A 9975-nucleotide genomic window follows, 5' to 3' on the forward strand; every position below is an offset into this window, starting at 1 on the left:
AATTTTTTTGAATGGTGTGAAGTCATATATATAGGGGAGGTGTTGTCCGTTTCAACGTAAAATAGGTTATGGTCGATACATAATAGTTATGACGCTTAAATAATAATGATAGTATCGTTTCTCTTATTGTAGACTAAGGAGTTGTGAAAATTGCATAGCTTGTGATTGGGGCAGTATATACAAGGTATGTGAGGCTATCCCTTTTATTCTTTTGCACGACTCCGATTGTACATAATGTAATGAACGAGCTTCCAAAGATACTCTACTCTTAGAAGCTAGCAGTACTTACATTGCTTTCCCTCTTATGGAACGATTGATGTTAATGTTTCTTCTCTTATTCTTATGTTACCAATGTTGTTAGTACTTCCTGATTCTTATAAGGTTCGTAATGAAGAGTTGGTCCTAATAACGTGTACAGAGGATACCGACCTTACGTCACTCCGAAAGGTTTAGAATGTGATTCCGTGAGTCGAGCATGCATTATGTATATGTATCTATTTTACTCTACCGAGCCGCGCTATAGTCGGCCGGGTACGGCACATATTGTGCAACCACTGATCAGTTGGGTTTTACCGAACTTCACGTGGTCGGGTACGATTCTACCGAGCCTTATGATGGCCGGGTACGTTTTTACCGAGCCTATTATGGTTGGGTGCGATATGATGATGATGATGCCCACAGAGGCGTATGTTTTAAAAGTTTATGTATACATACATATGTATCATGCATTTCATGTCAGTATCCCTCAAAGGTACTCAGATGTTCCAGGTTGTATATTCTCTATCCCTGCTTACATTACTGTTCGTATTTATGATTCCCTGCCTTACATACTCAGTATTTTATTTGTACTGACGTTCTTTTGTTTGTGTACGCTACATGTCGTGCTGCAGGCCCTAATAGACAGGCAGGTGCAGCTCCCCCACCACAGTAGGTTGTCCAGTTCAGCAGTGATTGTCGAGATCTATTCTCCGGACTTGCCGTGGTCTTGGTATGTATTTTTGTTATAGACATTATGGGTATGTCAGGGCCCTGTTTCGGCTATGTTGCAGCACTTATGTTCATTTAGAGGCTCATAGACAAGTGTCGACTCATGTATAGTTTGGTATGCCTTGTCGGCTAGTTTTTGTTGTATAGTCTTTCATGGTAGCGTGGTAGCTCGTACCTTATATGTAGTTTCTTGATTGTCTGGTCATCCCCTGCTATGAATGTTCATGCCATCATATTTTATTGTTGGTTGTCCATGATCCATGTCTTCCATTTATATTGATCTCGTCAACCCTAAAAGATAATAAAAAAAAGGTTAGATAAAATGTACGTTGGTGCTCAGCAAGTATGGTCGGGTGCTAGTCATGGCCCTCTAGTTTGGGCCGTGACATAAATTTTGTGAGGGACAAACGGTCGAAAGAATTATGCCCGTATGGGTTACTCGATAACTAACATTAAACCTATATGCATGTATAATCATTTATTGAAAGAAGTATTTTTCCTTGCCGATATCTCATGGCTTAAATTGTTTTTCTACAATTTCATACTCAATCTATTGTGTAAACAGGCCTAAGGGCCTATCATAACGGAAGTTAAAACAACCAACCCCACGCTCAGGGACTGTCATCCGAAAAACAAATGAGATCGAATTATTAAAATTTCGAGATCATAAGACCTTAAAGGTGACCCTCGATTTTATAAGCCACAACCACCCAACTCGGGGACTGAAACTTTGGGCAAGCGTGAAGTGAAATGGAAAAATAATCCTAAAAGGCGAGTCCCAAATAAAAAGGCTACAACCGAAATAACACGGTTCGAAGACGTCCAAAATCCGTAATAAACCATGCCTTCAAATATTATCACAAATCGGTTAAAAAGGCTACTCTTAGCAAAATTATAAAGGGCTTCGATAATATCAAGCCTCAAGAATCCTATAGGGTACAAAATTGTTCGAACTCTCGAACAATTCCTTATTTCATGCTAAGGCATAACAAATATTGCATAACTAATAATAAACTTTTTAAGCCGAAAAAAGGAAAAAGCTATTGTCACACCTCCTTTTTACCACTCGAGAGAGTATAAGGGAGTTTTTCCATTTAAAGTGACATAAATCGAAATAGGATTATTTTATTTAATTTTTGTAGAATCGCCACTTGGAATAGTTTATTTGGGTGTCCCATGTCACCGGTTTCTTTTAAATCCAAAATCGAGGAAATTTTGGACTTTATTTAAAAGTCTGCGAACCAGAAATTCTAGATAAGGAATTCTGTTAACCCGGGAGAAGGTGTTAGGCATTCCCGGGTTCCGTGGTTCTAGAACGGTCGCTTAAACTATTAATAATTGGCCTATTATCTGATATACTACACGTTTTAAAACCTATTGTACATTTTAACTTTATAAACGCTATTAATTATTTTAAACCATTTTTTAGGATTTATGGAATTATTTCTTGAACAATTTATGATTGTTCTACACATGCCGTTTTGGAACACACCGCAAACTACGCTACATGAAATGAACCCGCGATTCGCGACATGTTTATTTTTTATTAATATTCGAAGTTGTTATGATCAGGACACATGAAATGCACACCTGAATTTTGGAATTAGGTATCATGATTATGGCACGGGAACCGTACCCATAGTCACGATGATTTATTATAAAACGCGCCTAAAGCAAACTAAGAATGTTCAAATTATTTTTCTACACTAGTTTTTGCATTAATGTGAGGGCCATAGATTATAGGATTTTTGTTTGTATATGACGCACCTCGATTTATTTAAAGAAGAGAAATGTATTCCACTAAAGTAAATTAAGGATGTTCAGGATTAATACAACTAAAGTTCAATCTAACCCTATTAATTATAAGCATGTGTTAGATAATATACTAGGTATTTAATTATTTAAAGGAATTCTAGGCCAGCAGTAGGCCCATTATATTTAAAGATTTTTGAAAAGGAAAACAAGAAAAGTTGGGCTCGATATCAAGCCCAACGAGGGGGACAAGGGCAAGAGACCACCATAGTTTCGAATGGCCAAGTACTGGGCCCATGATTAAATTTTCAGTATTAGAAAAGAACCATTTCCATTATACAAAACCTAACGAATTGACAATGCTGGATATAATAGGGCTCAGAGTTGAGCCCAAGGAGCGAAAAGAAAACAAGAACAAACATGTTGAGCCCATTTCTAAGTAGGCTGCCTCATATAGGCCAAGACTAGGCCCAATCGCCTCTAAGAAGAGAAAAACCTTTAGTATTGAGGCCCCAATAAATCCTATCTCCCTCTAAATCATCCATGGCAAAACAATACAGGGATTTTAGACATTAAAGTATATGAACACCCAGATGATGAACCATATTTTAATGACCTGCTGTAAGCAATAATAATATGGACATGGATTTTAAACTACTTAATAAGCATACTAGTTTTCATAACAAAAGACTACTCTAGCAATGCTGAAATTAAATAATTAAACTGCGTGTGTTCAGCAACCAGACAATATACATGATGCCCAAATCAACATTCTTAAATTCAAATGAGCTACAAAAGCCACACACTAACTCGAAACTCTAAACAGTTTATAATGAGTGGACTAATCTAAACCTTAATATATGCAATTCTCCACTAAACTATTACTCTTTGACAGGTCTTAGAACAATTATAATAAAAATGCAAGAAACCAAAAAAAAACTAATAAGGAGCTAGGTAAATCAAGAGAAAACACATGTAAGAGAACTGGAAGTCCATTTTTGAAATACTAAATTCCACATTACAAATACATGTATTAAAGCGACAAGCATGCTTGCACTTCAGTAATCATCAAGATCCAAGAAGTACCTGAATACAACAAATAGAATAAAATAAGCCCTGGAGTCAACAGAAATGAAAGAAAAATAGCAATCCAGCAGCAACCGTAGAGCTTCCACAATTAAACCATGTTTTAGCCTTTTTGAACCTAGAAATTTCAAAGAACTTCTTCTAGTTTTTCTTGTGAAAATCAGAAATTTTTTAGCTAAACAATGCATAACTTTTAGGGTTTTTTTCTAGGGTCTGAAATCTCTCTCCTTTCTGTTATAGAAAAGGTACAATATATAAGCACCAAAGATGCCATGTGCTGAAGGAATTATTCCATCAGCCACAAAGAGCATATTCTAACAGAAATGGCCAGCTGGTTGTCCCTCATTGGTTTCAGTACTTTGTACTAACCAAATGAGACCAGCTGCCCCCTATTCTAGAACATTCCTAGCATGGATTTTATCTAATTTCATAACTATCTATCCCCTTTTATGACCCCTTAAGTTTTTCATTGGTTCAATTAACCCCCAGAAGTTCTATTGATTTACAAACTAAGGCAAACAAAAAAAAACACCAAAAACTATAAAAAAATCTAAATCAAAATTCCCAAAACAGAATCCTAATGATGTAATTGAAACTTAAAACTAAACTAATTAGCAAATAGAATACTTATCTAATTAAACCTAAACATAATAGATTTAAAGGAACAATGTGCCTACAGAGTATTCGAATCAGAAATCACAAATGGAATTTCAATGATGAATAACAGAAATTATCCTAAACAGAGCACTGAAAACAAAACAAAAATATGAAGAAGAAGAAGAAGAAGAACAGAATGATTTCATGCATTCAACCTAACGAGGAACACTAATTAAACTAAATTTGAAACTAAACTTATGATGAAATTTGATTATGCTACTGACTAATGTAGATCACCAAATGTAAACATAAGCAAACACATCGATTTTGAACAGAAGACAAGAAGAAACCTAAATCATGCGGCTACCATCAGAAACCAAAATGAAGATGAATCAAAGACAAGAAAGAGGAAAAAAAAAGAAATAAAAAATGACAAAAGTTACCTATGCTCTTTTCGGACCAACCAACTAACCTTTGCCCAATTTCTCCACAAGGTGATATGAACTTTAACTAACATTAATCGATCGTTCTTAACAAGAATCAGTCGACTAATAAAAGTTTGGAGTTCAAATTACCAAAACTGACTGGAAATCAAAGAAGGGGAAAAGAAATCTAGGGTTCAAGGGACCCTAGATTTGAATTTGGAAGAGATTGGCGGGGATTTTTGGGAAGTTGGCTGTATTTTAGGGTTCAGAGGGGTGTGAGGAGTGTGGGGTGTGATTTTGGGGTGATTTAGGTGAGTTAGGGTTTTATGTCAAATTTTCAGATTTAAAATCGGTGGAATTTGGGTGGGATTCAAGGGATATTGGTAGCAGATTTGGGAAGAAAAAGAGGTGAGGAGTATCTGGTGTGAATTCGGAGTGGATTGGAGCACCGGAATTTCCCTAAGGCAATTTTCGGTGGGTGGTTGATGGCAGAGGGGGCAGAGAGTCTTAGAGCGGCTAAGGTTTTCTAGAGAGTGAGGAAGACGAGGAAATGTCCGGGTTTGAGGGGTTTGGGGGTTGGCTTCAAATAGTTTTAAATGAATTGAATGGCCAGTTCCCGACCGTTAGATCATGGGAGATCAACGACTGGGATTCGCTAGAGCTGTCACACCTCCTTTTTTATCAATAGAGAGAGTATATGAGAGTTTTTCCAACCAAAGTGACATAAATCGAAATGAGATTATTTTATTTAATTTTTTAGAGTCACCACTTGGAATAGTTCATTTGGGTGTCCCAAGTCACCAGTTTATTTTAAATGCCAAATCGAGGAAATTTTCGACTTTATTTAAAAGTCTACAAACCAAAAATTCTAGATAAGAAATTTTGTTAATCCAGGAGAAGGTGTTAGACATTCCCGCATTCCGTGGTTCTAGAACGGTCACTTAAACTATTAATAATTGGCCTATTATCTGATTTACTATACATTTTAAAACCTATTGTACATTTTAACTTTATAACTGCTTTTAATTATTTTAAATCACTTTTTAAGATTTATGAAATTATTTCTTGAACAAGTTATGATTGTCGTACACTTGTCATTTTGGGACACACCGCAAACCACGCTACATGAAATGCACCTGCGATTCACGACATAAATATTTTATTAATGTTCGAAGTTGTTATGATCGGGTCACATGAAATGCACACCCGAGTTTGGGAATTAGGTATCATGACTATGCCACGGGAACCGTACCCATAGCCACGATGATTTATTATAAAACGCGCCTAAAGCAAACAACGAATGTTCAAAGTATTTTTCTACATTAGTTTTTGCATTAATATGAGGGCCATAGATTATGGGATTTTTGTTTGTGTATGGCACACCTTAATTTATTTAAAGGAGAGAAATGTATTCTACTAAAGTAAATTAAGGATGTTCAGGCTTAATACAACTAAAGTTCAATCTAACCCAATTAATTATAAGCATGTGTTGGATAATATACTAGTTATTTAATTATTTAAAGGAATTCCGGGATAGCAGTAGGCCCAATATTATTTACAGATTTTTGAAAAAGGAAAACAAGAAAAGCTAGGCTCGACATCAAGCCCAGTGACGGGGACAAGGGCAAGAGACCACCATAGTTTTGAATGGCCAAGTACTGGGCCCATGATCAATCTTTCAGTATTAGAAAAAAACCATTTCCATTATACAAAACCTAACAAATTGACAATGCTGGATATAATAAGGCTCAGAGTTGAGCCCAAGGAGTGAAAAGAAAACAAAAACAAACACATTGAGCCCATTTCTAAGTAGGCTGCCTCAAATAGGCCAAGGATAGGCCCAATCGCCTCTAAGAAGAGAAAAACCTTCAGTATTGAGGCCCCAACAAATCCTATCTCCCTCTAAATCATCCATGGAAAAACAGTACAGGAATTCTAGTCATTAAAGTACATGAACACCCAGATTATGAACCATATTTTAATGACCTGCTATGAGCAATAATAATATGGGCATGGATTTCAAACTAATCATTAAGCGTACTAGTTTTCATAATAAAAGACTACTCTAGCAATGCTGAAATTAAACAATTAAACTGCGTGTGTTCAACATCCAGATAGTATACAACAATAACAACAACGACCCAGTATAATCCCACAAGTGGGGTATGGGGAGGGGTAATATATACGCAGACCTTACCCCTACTCCGAAGGGTAGAGAGGCTGTTTCAAGGAGACCCTCGGCTCAAGAAAGCAACAAGAGACGATGTATTAGTACCATAAAAATTCATAATAAAATAACAACAATATAAGAGATATGAAATGCAGAATACAATATACGAAATAGATGACTGGTATAGTAAAAAATAGCAGGTAAAGCCGTGCATCAATAGATGACCAATGATATTCTTAGTCTAACTCCTAACTGGCTAGTCTCACTCTATTGTGCTGTAGAATTCACAACTTTCCTCTAACCTACAACCTTAATGCTCGACCTCCATAATTCCCTGTCAAGAGCCATGTCCTCAGTAACCCTAAGTCGCGCCATGTCTTGTCTGATCACCTCTCCCCAATACTTCTTAGGTCGCCCTCTACCTCTCCGGTCGCTCACATCTCCTCACCGGTTCATTAGTGCTCCTCCTCTGAATGTGCCCGAACCATCTGAGTCATACTTCCCGCATCTTGTCCTCCATGGGGGCCACGCCCACCTTGTCTCGAATATCTTCATTCCTAATCTTATCCATCCTTGTATGCCTGCATCCACCTCAACATCCTCATCTCTGCTACTTTCATCTTCTGGATGTGTGAGTTTTTTACCGGCCAACATTCAGTTCCATATAACATGGCAGGCCAAACCACTGCTCTATAAAACTTACCTTTTGGTAACGGTAGCACTTTCTTGTCATACAAGACTCCCGACGCTAACTTCCACTTCATCCACCCCACCCCTATACGGTGTGTGACATCCTCGTCAATCTCCCCGATCCCCTGAATAACTGATCCAAGGTACTTGAAACTACCCCTATTGGGAATGACTTGAGAGTGAAGCCTCACTTCAACTCCCGCTTCCGTCGACTCAACCCCAAATTTGCACTCGAGGTATTCCGTCTTCGTCCTACTCAACTTGAAACCTTTAGACTCAAGAGCATGTCTCCAAACCTCTAGCCTCTCGTTGAAGCCACCTCGTGTCTCGTCAATTAGAATAATGTCATCAGGAAATAGCATGCACCATGGCACCTCTCCTTGAATATGATGAGTCAGTGCATCCATCACCAGGGCAAATAGGAATGGGCTGAGCGCAGACCCTTAGTGCAACCCTTTGATGCCAGACAATATACATGATGCCCAAATCAACATTCTTAAATTCAAATTGGCTACAAAATCCATCCACTAACTCGAAACTTTGAACAGTTTATAAAGAGTGGAATAATCTAAACCTTAATATATGCAATTCCCCACCAAACTATTGCTATTTGACTCGTCTCAGAACAATTATAATAAAACTGAAAGAAACCAAAAAAAAACTAATAAGGAGCTAGGTAACTCTAGTGAAAACACATGTAAAAGAATTGAAAGTCCATTTTTCAAACACAAAATTCCACATTACAAATACACGTATCAAAGGGACAAGCATGCTTGCACTTAAGTAATCATCAAGGTCCAAGAAGTACCTGAATACAGAAAATAAAATAAAATGAGCCCCGGAGTCAACATAAATGAAAGAAAAATAACAATCCAGCAGCAACAGCACAACTTCCACAATTAAACCATGTTTCTGCCTTTTAGAACCCAGAAATTTCATAGAACTTGTTCTAGTTTTTCTTGAGAAAATCAGAATTTTTTTAACTAAACCACAAAGAGGTACTATATATAAGCACCAAAGATGCCATGTGTTGAAGGTATTATTCTATCAACCACAAAGAGCATATTCTAACAGAAATGGACAACTGTCTGTCCCCCATTGGTTTCAGTACTTTCTACTAACTAAATGAGGCCAGCTGCCCCTATTCTAGAACATTCCTAGCATGAATTTTATCCAATTTCAGAATTATCTACCCCCTTTTATGACCCCTTCAGTTTTTCATTGGCTTAATTAACCCCAAGAAGTTCTACTGATTTACAAACTAAGGTAAATAAAAATCAAAACTAGAAAGTATCAAGAATCTAAATCAAAATACCCAAAACAGAATCCTAATGATGTAATTCAAACTTTAAACAAAACTAATTAGCAAATAGAATACTTATCTAATTAAACCTAAACAAAATAGATTTAAAGGAATAATGTGCCTACAGAGTATTCGAATCAGAAATCACAAATGGAATTTCAAAGATGAAAAACAAAAATTATCCTAAACAGAGCATTGAAAACAAACCAAAAACATGAAGACGAAGAATAGAATCATTTCATGCATTCAATCTAACGAGAAACCCTAATTAAACTAAATTTGAAACTAAACTTATGATGGAATTTTATTATGCTACTGACTAATCTAGATCAATAAATGTAAACATAAGCAAACACAATGATTTCGAACAGAAAACAAGAAGACACCTAAATCATGCGGCTACCATCAGAAACCAAAATGAAGAGGAACCAAAGAAAAGAAAGAGAAAAAAAAGAAATTAAAATGACAAAAGTTACCTATGCTCTTTTCGGACCAACCAACTAACCTTTTCCCAATTCCTCCATAAGGTGATCTGAAATTTAAATAACATTAATCGACCATTCTTAACAAGAATCAGTCGACTAATGAAAGTTTGGGGTTCAAATTACCAAAACTGACTGGAGATCAAAGAAGGGGAAAAGAAAGCTAGGGTTCAAGGGATCCTATATTTGAATTTTGAAGAGATTGGCGGGGATTTTTGGGAAGTTGGCTGTAGTGTAGGGTTTAGAGGGGTGTGAGGAGTGTGAAGTGTGATTTTGGGGTGATTTAGGGTTTTAGGTCATATTCTCAGATTTAAAATCGGTGGGATTTGGGTGGGAGTCAAGAGAAATTGGTAGCAGATTTCGGAAGAAGAGGAGGCGAGGAGTAGCTGGTGTGAATTTGGAGTGGATTGGAGAAACGGAACCGCCGTGAGGCGATTTCCGGTGGGTGGTTGATGGCGGAGGCGGCAGAGAATGTTAGGGGGC

Source organism: Nicotiana sylvestris, chromosome 4, assembly GCF_000393655.2.
Source record: "Nicotiana sylvestris chromosome 4, ASM39365v2, whole genome shotgun sequence".
Classification (NCBI taxonomy): domain Eukaryota; kingdom Viridiplantae; phylum Streptophyta; class Magnoliopsida; order Solanales; family Solanaceae; genus Nicotiana; species Nicotiana sylvestris.